At 38.5% G+C, this 13932-nt stretch overlaps 1 protein-coding gene across 4 annotated transcripts in view; it reads right to left on the bottom strand.

The window, feature by feature from the left end:
* dscama (Down syndrome cell adhesion molecule a) overlaps window positions 1-13932 on the bottom strand; it is a 103201-nt gene that overhangs the window by 87938 nt on the left and 1331 nt on the right. The window lies entirely within an intron of this gene.

The raw sequence follows: 13932 nt of genomic DNA on the forward strand, positions 1-13932 counted from the left end.
TTCCCAATAACTTTATGGTCAATAGTTTTAAGATTTTATGAATACGGCAAAATGATGAATCAGGGAACAACAACTTGTACCAATCAGCACCAACCAAAGAGTGAACATAGGTATCTGTATCCTCATTTCCAAAAGCCTCAGTTTCTGCCTGTTTAGTGCACAACACAGGCCCAGAGTTTTCAAAACTGTAAGAGGGTGAGCTGTGTTTCCAAATGTCTCTGGTTTAGGAGTCCTAGCCTCCAGAGAGGTTAGGCATATTAAACCCATGGAGTCCAAATGTTCTTAATAACTACAGTGATATCTGTACACAGGCTTAGAGACATCCTAGAAGCATGTTCTATGAATAGCAGTGACTAACTTGTTGTTTGATCCAATTTGTTGGTCCAGACTGAAGTATTTTTACTCTAAGCTGGACCTCAATTTACAAACTGAACACCATGCTGTACTGAATTGAAACCAGAAACTCAGGTTTTTACTAAGCAGACACATCAAGTGTGAACAAGGTTCAAGAGTGAGAAACTAAGGCTGTTTTTTGGAATAAATTTTTATACAATTGGACTTATTTTTCCAACCAGAAGACTTAGCTCCTGCTGGCTGCCAAGAAGAATTTGCATGATCTCGAATATGTATACCCATGGTGGTGAGCACAGTGAAGGTTAATGTCCTCAGCAGATTACCTGCTCCACTCATAAATATATAGTAAAAACTGTATGTGTTGGTTGTAGTTTGAAAATGAAAATTATCAACAGGAAGGGGGCCTAAAACCTACACTCTGCCTGAATTTGTATTTGTGTGTATGTGTTTGTGTTTAAGAAAGAAAGTGAGTGAAAAAAAGGAAAGAGAAGGTGGAAGATACACAGTGTTACAGTAAATTATTACTCTGCCAAGGAACAGCAGAGTTATGTCATGATTGGCGTATGCTTGTCTGCCTGTTTGTCTGCCCGTCTGTGCACAACATTAGTCAAAAACGGGCAAACAGATTTGGATGAAATTTTCAAGGAAGTTCAGAAATGACACAAGGACCAAGTGTTTAGATTTTGGCAGTGATGCAGCTTATAGTCTGGATCCATGGATTTGTTAAAGATTTCTGTATCACTGCAAGATAGCATCACTACATCACCGTAGCTATGACAACAAGTGAACACTATGTCAGCTGCCTGCTGACAATCACGATTGTGAGCTGACTACAGATCAACCACAGTGGACTTATCAGGACTTATCCGTCGGAAATGATACAAGGAACAACGATTAAATTGTCGTTGTGTTTCCCAGTCCCATCAATCCATGCCACCCGTTACATATTTAGGTCATGCAATTCGATATCCATACGTAACGCACACATGCATAACACACCTGTGCTCAGCACAAGCTCATTTTTTTTGTGGGTACATGTATATGAAATGGCCACATTTTGATTTCTGCCATGAATTTTTTCTAAGATTTCAGCCGCTGGCAATGATGCAACGACTGACCAGCCTTGGTAAAGTACTACACTCTCTGAGTGCATTTCTTGTTTATAATGTATATCACTGCTTTGTCACTTTTTGACCCGAAAAGCCTGAACTCATGATATTTTCCCGAAAGCTCACTCACCTGGTCATGGATTGCTGGCTGCATAAAGACTATATCTTGGAATGACCTTCTTCCAACTACAAGAGGGGTTTAATAAGCACTCAATTTTATTCAACTACCAGTCTGCCACCACCATCTGCATATTATCTCTGTTCAGCCCATTGACGTGCCAGTATCTACCAAAGTGTCATTGGGGACTCCATCAAAAATCTATAGAAGGGTGTTTATTATTATAGCCTACATGCTACATTGACTTCTATTACCAGCAGCTCAGCGTTTACATTTTTCCTCTCATAACACAAGTACCACCATATCCTGTATACCCCAGTAAAATGTAAGGAAGGTACAAAGGTGTGTAAAAAAAAAACAAAAAAAAGTCACCCAGAACTACGTGCACAAATCTTTGCATCGAAATAAGGCTTGTTATTTTTTCACTGTTCATTCTTATCACAGTACATCTCAGAGAATGAAAATATAAATTACATGTGCCAAAACGTTTTAGCCCATAATAAATTACCTTTGATTTCACTCTGATATTGCGTAGCACAGTAATGCATTTTGAAGCATCACATACATTTATTTAACTGGCTGCAGTTTGTGCTGTTTTTTCAGGCTGTTGAACAAGTTACTTGTGTTGCTTTGCAGCACAGACAAGTCTCATGTACTCTCTGCTCATGACTAATTCTTATGTTACATCTCAAAGTGTTTCAGACTTTCAAACAGCAGAAGATGATCCAATGTGAGTGGCTAATTCGTCACTTTGTGCTGCAGACATGTGATTTTGGTTTTGCCCATCTGCCCTCAGTATTACTCTTCTACTCTGGACTGCAGCTGCATGACAGTTCCTCAAAAGTGCAGTCAAAACAACTTGATGGCTCCCTTGTGTTTGGCTATTATTTAAGGAAGCTTGACTTGACATGCAGCCAAGTTTTCTATAAATAGAGCATGTATTTTGATATCGCAGCTTATCTGATTCAATATGACTCAATAAAGCAGCGGAGAATACTGTGAGAAGCTAATATCAAGGTTGAGTTGACCCGATGTTAGACTTTAGGCACACCCCTTCAGGGCCTACAGCCTCACTGAGCCGCTGGCATGGCGATAGAGTCTTTGTGGTTTAAGTCTGCATCTTAAAAGAGTAGTCTGACATTTAAGTATATTCACTTTTTTACTTTCTCGACAGGACTGGAAATCAGATTATTTGCACCACAACTCTGACTGTAAGATAAATACTAAGCTAGCAGCTAGCTAGTTTACTTAACTTGGAGTCTTGACTCACTCTGAGCTTCCCATGGAACCAGATATTCTACAATATAACTACCATAATGGAGTGTTAATCAGCAAGCTTAAGAGGCTGACTTTATTTACTTTTGCTAAAGTCAGGCAAGCTGTTTCCCCTATTCCATGTTCAGCACTACAGTAAGAAATCAAATTCCTGAAATGAACTACTCCTTAAATTTAAACATTTCCTGCTCCTTTCTCCTTTAATTTACACATCAGCCACAACATTAAAAACACCAGCCTAACATTGTGTAGGATCTCTTTAGGCCAAAATAGCTCGGAGCCATCAGGGGATCTGTGGGGTCTGAGTTTGAGATGTTGGCAGTTGATCCTATCGGTGTTGTGGGAAGGTGGGTTGGAGCCTTTGCTGGTCGGGCTTGTGCTAGCACGTCCCACAGATGCTAAATCAGACTGAGATTTGGTAAGTTTAGCATCCAGGTCAAAAGTTTGTGCACTTTGTCACGTTTCCTAAGCAGTCACTGAGCAGTTTGTGTGGGGTGGGGACACTGTCCTGCTGGTGTGCATGACGCTTCGTTTGGAACAATATGTAGATGTGTGGTAAAGCCACATGTACGCCAGGAACCAAGGTTTCCCAGCAGAACATTGCATTGTGATGGCTGTGTAATATACTTTACCTGTCAGTGGTTTTCATGTTTTGGCTGAGAAATGTGAAATTAAAAGGATTGAGGGATCAAAAATGAAAGGACAAGGGCATCAGTGATATCACAGTGACTGACAGATTAGCTGTTTTGCACATCCCAACAATGTAAACATGAGTGAAGTGTCGGTTTCAGAGATGGTGATGAAATTCTGTGGTGTACAGTTTTTGTCTTCATTTCAACAAGGTGCTGCAGCGTATTTTTAGAGAGAGGATTTTTGGTTAGAAATGCTCTTTTTAGTTATTGACTTTCATCTCTGAACAGTTCTACAGTACTTGACTTAAATTTGTATCTAACATAGTGTAGCATAATATACACATTTAGAGAGTGGAAGAGTGGCATTATTTCTATTTCAGTGAAATTCCTCCCACTTCTGCTTGCTATACCGTCAAGTACAATTCTGACTGACGGAGCTGATAGAGAGAGAGAGAGAGACAGAGAGAGAGAGGGAGAGGATCTCAGGTGAGCTGAGAAGGAGGACATTAAACTCAGCAGGGAAGGATGAACAAGAAGATTAGCTGGAGGAGGAAGGCTTGACAGCTTGAAGATCACCTACAGTACTTACACCATGGCACAGCAATGAAACCTATAGCCTACACTGAAAATATAAATGACATGCATCTGAGCACAATAATTCCAACAGATTTTTTTATTTCTCCTGGAAAAAAGCAGAAAGCAAGTGAGAGGAACTGTAATGCAGTTAATGACTGATCTATTCATGGTTAAATCATGTTTCTGATCACATATGAGTGAGAGGCAAATGTTAAACAGACATCCTGATAATAAATGAGAGCTGGAGAGCAAAGCACAGACCAAAAACCTGAGAGGGACACTGTTTACTTAAGCTCAGACAACACTACTATATTAAGCCTGTCTGCCCCTGTTTGGTCTGTCTTGTTTTTATATAAAACATGTGTCCATTTAATACACAGGCTATGTGTTAATTTACACAGGTAGATACTTTGGATCTCATTCTTTGTATCAAAGGAATGGGACAACAATGCTCTCTGCTTATCTAATGCACGCACCTTCACCAGATCCTTTGGACCTCGTTTGAGGTTATGAACTAGTAATCCACACTGGTGAAACAGTGAAGTGCCACTGGTGTAAAGAAGATGGCTGACCATTGAATCCTTTCAGCAACTCAAGAAAAAACAACAAAATGTGTTCCAGTCTTCTGTGTTGAGCATCCAAGTCAAGGCTCGAGCGGGCAGTGTGGACAAGACTCCCCCTTTACAGCTACAAACACTAAATGCATTCATTTACACTTATAGTGATTAATGTAGAATGATGGTATTCAATGTGTTGCATTAACAAGTATTTTCAAATAATAATAATAAAAAAGAACCTCATATGGTTTAACAGCATCAAAATGAGTAAAACAAAATAATTCCTAAATTAATTATCACAGTTCAAGATCACAGATTTTTCTGAATGTAATAAACTACGAAAGGAAAAGATTCTGCTTCTTTGTCATGTTGTTTTTGCATCATAAAGAGGAAAAATAAGCTTGCAGTTGACAGTGGAGGGCAAATCAAAGTCCTGAGGTTAAATGGGATTGTGGGTCAGATGACTAGACATCGCTGCCTTTCCGCTCACAGCCATCCTCTTGTGCCTCAGAAAAATATCACCCCACCACCACCACCACCACCACCCTCACCCCTCCAACACTCTCTCCCTCATCCCTTCCTCCCCTCCCCTCAACTCAACCGCCCTCCATTTCCCTCAGAGGCAATAGGATTTCATCTTCAGTCGCCCCACTGCAAGACGCAGTCCTTCCTTAGTGCTACAATGCAAACACATAGTGAGCCAATCTGCTAAGTGTGGACCAGTGTGGATCTCTGCAACACTATTTTGAAATCTCCTTTTCTGTTTGTGCATCTCATAATACTTCAACTCCCCCAATTTATAATCGGTCAAGAAGCTTAGGAAATCAGGACATCCAAATGAAGACTGCACCTTATGATGTAGAAATACAATATAGAACCTAATCATTTAGTCCTGCACAAAGCTGTCTGCAGCCATACTACTATAAATCATCCTGATGGATACACTGTCAACTGAGAGTAACAGAGACAGGCAACGGTTGAGGAAATGGCAGCTATCTGCATTAGAGCTGCACTCAATCTGCACACAGATGAGGGTGAGCCTTTATTAACCATCATGTTTTCCGTGATTACTAACCCACTGTACATCAAAACGAGTGTTTTATTCATGGCCGTAACTACCTCCCAGTGCAGCCCTGCATATATCTCGCCCTGTCCTATACCTGGGTTGTGTGTATCAGACTGGCAGTCGGGTGACAAGGGGCCCTGCAAACACTGGCAGGCAGCAAAATACACATCAACGTATTCAGAGCGTTTAGTGCCCGGGATTAATCAAATTATAATTTAATCATCTGATCAAACAGCAATTAGCATAATCACTTCTGGGGAAGGCCTGATAGAGTGGAGACTGGAGCGGAATGGAGCTGGGGGCTAGCAACACTTTAATGAAACATTTGCCAGAATGTTTGAAAATGTTACACATTTCGGGCTACAGGAACAGAGCTGGATTTTGAATGCTAATCAGTATGGTTTGGTTATGCCTAATGAACACGTCCAATAGTCAGCCACGGGGGAGGAAACTGCCAGTGAGGTCCTGATTTAACATTTTCTCACTGATAGTGTTTTATGCCTTAGTATTCGCTATTTTTTTTCTATAATGCAACAAAATCAGCGGCAATTATTTTCATTATGAAACAATAAACATGCTACATTCTTATATTTAGTTTTTAGAATTTTGCATGATCTTGTTTTCTTCAAAATGAACTGTTCTTTCATTAATGACATTTTGTCTTTACAATTCATAGAATTTAAGTTCGGCTGATTACGATAAAACAATTTCCAAATTTATCAGTTTACCAGAAGTGTTGACTGCTTTCACAGAAATCAACACACTCACAGATTCAAGACAAGACTGGCTGAATATCTTCATCTATAAAATCACATTCTACTGAAGTCTACAGCTGAACAAAGACAATGGGATGGCATGTTGTGATGAATAGAGGCACAGAGCAGCAATAGGCATATTTCTATAACAGTATTTGTTATTACTGACCTTGTTAAATTGCTGAAGCTTTGCGATGGATGAAGAAGTGTGAGTTTATAAATGTTGCATTGTGTATTGTATTTTACATCAGTTCAGCCTCTTTGAAGCCCTCTTGGTGTTGTTTCCATGTAGCAATCACTGCAGTACAACCTTGCAGGGTTTGTGCATATACAACATGAATGCAAGACAAACGGAAAATGATGAGAGTAAAACGGAGATATTTGTGGGCTTCCGACGTTTCTGTTGATATTAAACTTCATAAATATTTATCTACCACCATGCTATATAATGTGAGTATCTTTTACTCAATTCCCTTTCTTCTTTTTGGGGATATACATAAATTATTTTATATTAGGCCTTTCCTCTGCACAGACCTATCCATAAAGTAGAACCCCAGCAGGCAGACCTCTGTAGGGTTTGTTTGGAATCAGTTGCACAACTCCTGTGGCAATTCTTCTCCAAACAGTCAATGCAGCTTACTCTATTATGAACACACATTTTGCAACCAAGAAATTAAGTAAAACATCCATATTAAGCTTGTGTAAAATATCCACAGGCAGTATATTTTGCAGATATGCTGAGTAATTAGGTACTGAAGATAGGCAACATGTTCAGCTCTGTATGGCAATACATTTAAATCCAGAATATCTCCCCAAGACAACAAGGACGACAGGGAATAAGGAAGTTAAAATTAATTGCATAGTTAAATATTTATTGGTCAGTCCTGAACTCAAGCAATGTGTTCCTCCTTTTACTTCCCTGAAACTCACACCCTTGGCTTTTATTAAAATTGGTCATGTGTGAGGAAAATTTGTAGAACACAGGTTTATTTAGACGTGGCTTTTCAGAACAAGTGAGATGATATTAATATCTTCACAACTAGCAACAGCAGCTAAACAGATCCCTATCTATCTATCTATCTATCTATCTATCTATCTATCTATCTATCTATCTATCTATCTATCTATCTATCTATCTATCTATCTATCTATCTATCTATCTATCTATCTATCTATCTATCCACACATACACATAATGTGGCATATATTATATTCTACTCACTAATATTGAATTTAACCATGTATCTTTTGTTTTCTGACAGTCAAAGATAACTTCAATTGCCTGTTGAATAAAATCTTCCAGGTTAAATTCAAAAGTAAACAATGACAAACGAGCAGGATCTTAATTCAGAGAAGTAGCTTACGTCTTGGAGTACTTCCCTGGTCACAGCATTAACCTACTGCCCTATTTTATAAGGAAAGCCTACAGACGCTAACGACACAACATCTTGTTAAGTCACCTGTCTGGTAAACACCTGCAGGTAACTCTGGTCCATTGTCACTACATAGCTTACTCATCAACATGAAATGCTGTCCTATTACACATTTGTGCTATGCAATTTTAGAAAAAGCAAACAAAAAAAACATAGAATACTTTGTTGAAGATTTCTAGTAATTATTTTTCTCATCACACTTCACTGTTGGGATGCATCAGAAAATTACTGTGTTATGTTATAATGAAAGGTAAAAAATAAAAAATAAAGCCAATATTCTGTCAAACTGTGCTTCCTGTTTTTGGATGCAAGTTCAGTGACCAAGAAAAACATCAAAGTGAAGCGGTGGATGTGCTGGACGTGAATGCCAGATTTTGATGAGCATCCATGACAATTTTTGTGTAATCTTTAAAACATTCACAAGCTTTAAAGTCCCTTAATAGCTGTTGGGAGTTTTTGGCTGTCTAATAATCGCAGTTTTTTTCTATCCTCTTTGAATTGGCCTTTTTAAATTAAATGTAATATTTTGCTAACGCTTAATAAATCTTCGTACTGTTCTCATGTCAGCTGCATTACCTACTATCTTAAAAAGCAGCAGGGATCTTTTATTTAACTACTAAACTACACACAAAGAGGTGAATCAACCCTTATGTCTTCCACCAGAACATAAGATTGTGGCACTCAATATTTACAAAACTAGAACTGGACCATCAAAAATAAAGACTGTACCGAGTTCATCAGTGTTTATTCATGTTACTGCCTGATACACTGGAAATTGTCTAGAATAGCTTTGTTTCTGCATGGAAAACCAAGCCGATTTCACATGATTCTTTGAGCTTTAGATGCCACGTAACACAAGCTGACTCTCTGTGCCCCTCTTCCCCCTCTCTTCCTCCTCTTTTTCTGCCTCACTACACACTATCATCTCCTTAAGCATTCTGGTCTGGGTTAAATGAAACCTTTAACAGTTCAATGTGCATCCATTAACATATGCTTGAGTCTACTCACAGCCAAGCCAAAGCGCAAGCACACATGGTAGAGCGACAAAAAAATCTTGACCCAACGGCACTGACATATCATTAGTGAGTCCATGAAAACAGCAAGCCACTTAAACATCATGCCTTATGTATAATTAAAACCAACCAATAATAATAAAAAGTATTTCTGTGGATCTGACTTTAGCAACTTTAAGAGCACAAAAATGTTAAATCAATGAAGAATCTGAGCTCTAATCTAAATTCAACATACTGAGGTACGTGTTTGGAATGAGTAGATTTTTATAAAGCTTTGTAAAATAATGCAAATATGCAAGAAATATAAGTTTAAATCTTGTATCACTCCAAAAATCTAGCTGTGAACATTATGCACATAATAGCTCGATTTCAGGTTTTAAAATAAATACTGCTTATCGACTTTACTGTTACTTTTTAAGCTTCAAATGGAGGCTAAAAAGACAATAAGACATGACTAGTATTTACTGAAAAAGAGGAATCACACGGCATTTTAAACCCATGCTCCCAAAAGCCTACATTGTGGTGACTGGTGTGCTGATATTAACGTGCAACCAAGGAGCTGAGTTCATTTGTTATTCTTTTGCTAATGCGTGTTGCTGTGACTCTGTCAACCCCCCCACCGCCCGGCTCAACGTGAAGTGACAGATGTATACCAAAAGACACAAGTCTGCACAGACCTAGTTTTCTGCTGGCCTTAATGTGACCTCTACGCGACGCTGTTTTGAATGGCGGTGATCTGTTGAAACACTAAAAGAAGACCTAACTTGATACGCAACATCGAAATTTTACACCTATGATTTAACTCTGGCAAACAGTGGAAACACATTTCCTTTCAACCTCAAGAAATATCTACATAGATCCTACCACTATTTTGTGCTGTATCTTGGTGAACATCACCCCTGTCTCATTGGAATCATGTTATTATATTGTACACTGCTAATTTTGTTGAGGCAAATAAATTTTGAGGAAAAATGAGTGCTACCTGGATTATGTTAATTGATGTCTTTTTGACAGAAGGAAGCGCCATTCAGTTTATAGGGAGGTAGACATAGACACTGGATTGATTAGGGAGGGAGAGAGATTTTGGTTTCAGTTAAATGTTACAGAATAAAGTTGCCCCGTGCTGCACTTTTTGTCATTATTTGTTTGTTTTTCAACTTTTTTATATATTTGATCAGGACCAAAATCTTTTCCTAGCATTGAGCAAATGATAAACATAACCATAAAAGATGTTCAGCTGATTTTACTGGTGAACTGACAAATTTTTTGTCAGTGAACACTTTACAGACACATTTAGTGTGGTCATTTTACAACAATGTAGGGTTAGAGTGACTAAAAAAAGGAAAGTTTGTAGTACACAATGGAAAGTTGTAGGAGCCATGTGACCCTGGTGATATGAAAACAAGGCCAGTGGTGGCTATAGGCAGGGGAGGGTATCATTTCTAACTATTTATTCTTCCAAGTGGCCCGCTCCAGAGTATTTGATAGCATGCAAAGCAGGTAAAGCACAAGCATGGTCTCACTGCACACGAATGCATATCCTGCTCTAACTCATGTATGGATTAGAAGAAATGAGTGAATGTTAGCTTAATTTTAGTTAATTTATTATACTTATTTATGTCAGGAATCATATAAAGCTCTAAACTCAGAGGAGGAGAGTGCAGGATGTGGCCTCACAGCAGAATCCTTCAGGCTACTAATGCACTGATATCTGAGCCACCCACTACCTAAGCCTGCCTACCTGTTATTTTAACAAGTCCAGCTTAATAAAGGAGGTGAGAACTGGACTCACTTTACACTTGAAAATGACCACTGATAGTGATCAATTGCTCTAACTGGGAAAAGAATATGGATACATGCCACTGATTTATGTTAATTTATGTCACGCTATTTTGATTACACTTCAACCTCTCTTCTCTGGGCTTGACTTACTGTAATCTCTGTCTTACCAGGATTAATATTATTCCTGGGTTACAATCTGCTGATGACAGGTACTTAGATGCCTGGTGTTGTGTATCTTGAATCCTCCAAAATAGTTGTACAGTAATAAGAAATGAGTAGACAGTCTACTGTGTTTAGTCTGCAGCTATGATGATGTGAACTAGACAAAATGCAGAGGGAAACTAAATTCTGCTTCTACATTAATAATGTTTGATAAAATGATTAAGTCCGGAAATGCTTCTGCATTAAAAAGCAGAGGTAACTTTTCTCCAGCAGCTCCTTGCCGTCCAAAGCTGTAATCTAAAAATAATCATGCACAGAGTGATGCTAAAAGCCAATCGAGGCACTTCGTTGTATATTTACACAGCTTATTTAGTGTCCAATTGAGCATGTGTCAGATCCCCCCTCCCTTCAGCATAGCGAAGCAAAATCAACATTATGGCATTTCCCCAATTTTCTCTCTTCATAACTGGAATATGTTGTTCCTATTCCATTTGGATTTTAATAGACACTTTTGCAAGAGCACTTTAAAGGCTCAAGCACCACTGAAGTGAACTCTACAGCAGATTTTACTCTCTACAGCGGTGAATTGTTTATATCTACTGTAGATGAGCTTGCAAATGTGTCCACACATCGGTAAATGGCAATTCAGACCAAAATTGAATTTGTACACCAGGTGCTATTCGTAAATGACCACTGCATATCCAGAGCGACAGTGCAGATACATGGACCTAAGTTGCAATCCTTAAATATGTATTATAATAACAGGCAATGCAACTATCGACAGCTACATGAATAGTCATAAAAACGATGAGGAAACACATCAAAACCGATTTAAACATTCAAGCAAGTAATCATCTGAATGTGATCAAGTGCTGAAATGAAATCGTACTCCCATAACTATCAAGAGAGTGACTGGCTGAAATCTATCAGGGAGCGTTGCACAGGTCACCTGAACAGAGTGCAGTGTTTCTCAAGCCAAAAGCCCACACTGCAGTAACAGTCATTACCTAGGTCTCCATAGAGACAACCTCAGCAGCCTGTACTGGACCAGAGCTCTAAAAGCCTTTATTTCAGGGAGCTATATCTCCCTGTCCAGACGAGGTGCAAAATGTAGCATTCAGATGGAAGCTGCTCATTAAGATAAATCTATGTAGGTTTGTGTATTGAAAGCAAACGTGCAGCTACAACAATATGGTTTAATATCAACAATCAGAGCCCTTTTATTCTGCCTACTGTCAATTTAGCATGGTGCAGAAAGAAAGAAATACAAAGAGAGAACTGTTATAATGCACTCTGGGTAATTCTAATTTCTGCCACAAAACAACATAAAAATCTCTGAATCAATAGAAAAGGTCAGTGTCAAATGAACAGAGTCTGCTGATACAAATGGCACAACATCAGCCGCGGCCACAAACGCAGCATTCATCACAATTACAAGTGCTGTTGCTGCCATTGAAAGTTTCCATGTAGATGTCTCTAGCAGCAGCCATTTTGCAACGCTGTTGCCTGGACCAAAGAGACTGAAAAAAGCCATTCACAAGCAAAGCAATGGATCGTGCTCAGCAAACAGAGGTTTAGCACAGCAATGAGTGAGATTTGAAAAGAACAACAGTGTCCTATCTGTTTTTGGAAATTGTCTCGTCTCCGTTCCAGAAAGGAGTATTTGTCTTTACTCTGTTCTCTCCTATAAATAACCCCTGCCTTCATTGAACCTTTCAGCTTGGCCACAAAATGGTTTTCCTGTCATCTTTGCTTGACGCATCGTCCTCTACTCTCAGTTCACATTGTGTCCACTTTAGAATTTTTTTAACCCCTTTTCTTCCGTCTACCTTTCAAAAGATCTTCAAAATACTCCAATTTTCTTCCGAGACAATTTCTGCCCCCCAACATGCGTACATCCCACCCACTACCCCACAGCCCCTTATCCTCCTCGCTGCACCCCCCTTTCCTCACTTCTTGTATTCGCTGTAAAATAATAATAATAAAAAAGAAATCAGTCGCCCTCAGTCCAAAAGACACAGCAGCCCCTTATCAAACCAATCTTTTGAGGAATTCACTGTGCACAAAACAGGATTTGGATGCTTTTTATAAGCTGTGCACTTGGGCAAGGGTGATAAGGGCTTGTCTCTTTTTTTCCCAATCCAAAATGACTCCATGTCTGTGCTTCTAATATGGCGGGTGCAATGCCGGAAAAAAAAAAGCCCAGCCAACCTATTTAATCCTTTTTTCTAGAAAAACACTCGATACATTTAACAGAAAGCACACAAACATGCAAACAAACATGCAAGCTATTTTATTTAATAGTTGAAATAATGAAAATATTTACCTACACCATGCAAGTAAATATACTGCATTTTCATTAAGACATTTTCTTGTTTACAAATGCCTTTCTGAATTGAAAATTAATGTTAATGTCTATGAAGAAATTATTTTAGTTTCATTAGGCAAATAATTGTTCTGTCTGAATGCAATTCAAATGCAGGTTTGAGATTAAAACAAACAAATGCTGATTACAGCAGGTAAACATGCAGATAGGATTCAACTAAATTATTTAACAAAAACATTTTTTCATAATCAGTACATATGTAAAGGTATTCATAAAGTGTTAGTATGTATAGTAGACGTCTAAAAAACGATGTAGCAAAATGCACACAGATTGAGGCCCAGTGCAGCTAGCTGACAGAGAATAAACAACCATTTCTGATACCTTCTGAGAGCAAAGCTAAATAATTGCAGGATTTAATTTTAGGCCTAGAATCTTCTTAAAATTAATTATAGAAAAACTAAAATAGAGATCTATTTAAAAATGCTCTGGTCTTCATGCAGTACAGGCTGCACCTATCACTCAACCTACATTTCTCCTCTCTGTCTCTCTCTCTTTATCAATCCTTTCTGTTATTTGATTGAAAAAAAGGGTTGTTCTTAAATGTTGTACATGCATGAGGAGCTAAACGTTTTTATACTAAAGCTTTATAAAGGTTAGAGTGATTCTAACTATCAGCCCCCTACAAAAAAAAAAAAGCCTCACTGCCTGTCACAGGACATAGCAACAGCCTGTTCTTCCATTCAATTTCCCTGGGACAATAAATAAATAAATAAA

Source organism: Acanthochromis polyacanthus, chromosome 17, assembly GCF_021347895.1.
Source record: "Acanthochromis polyacanthus isolate Apoly-LR-REF ecotype Palm Island chromosome 17, KAUST_Apoly_ChrSc, whole genome shotgun sequence".
NCBI classification, from domain to species: domain Eukaryota; kingdom Metazoa; phylum Chordata; class Actinopteri; family Pomacentridae; genus Acanthochromis; species Acanthochromis polyacanthus.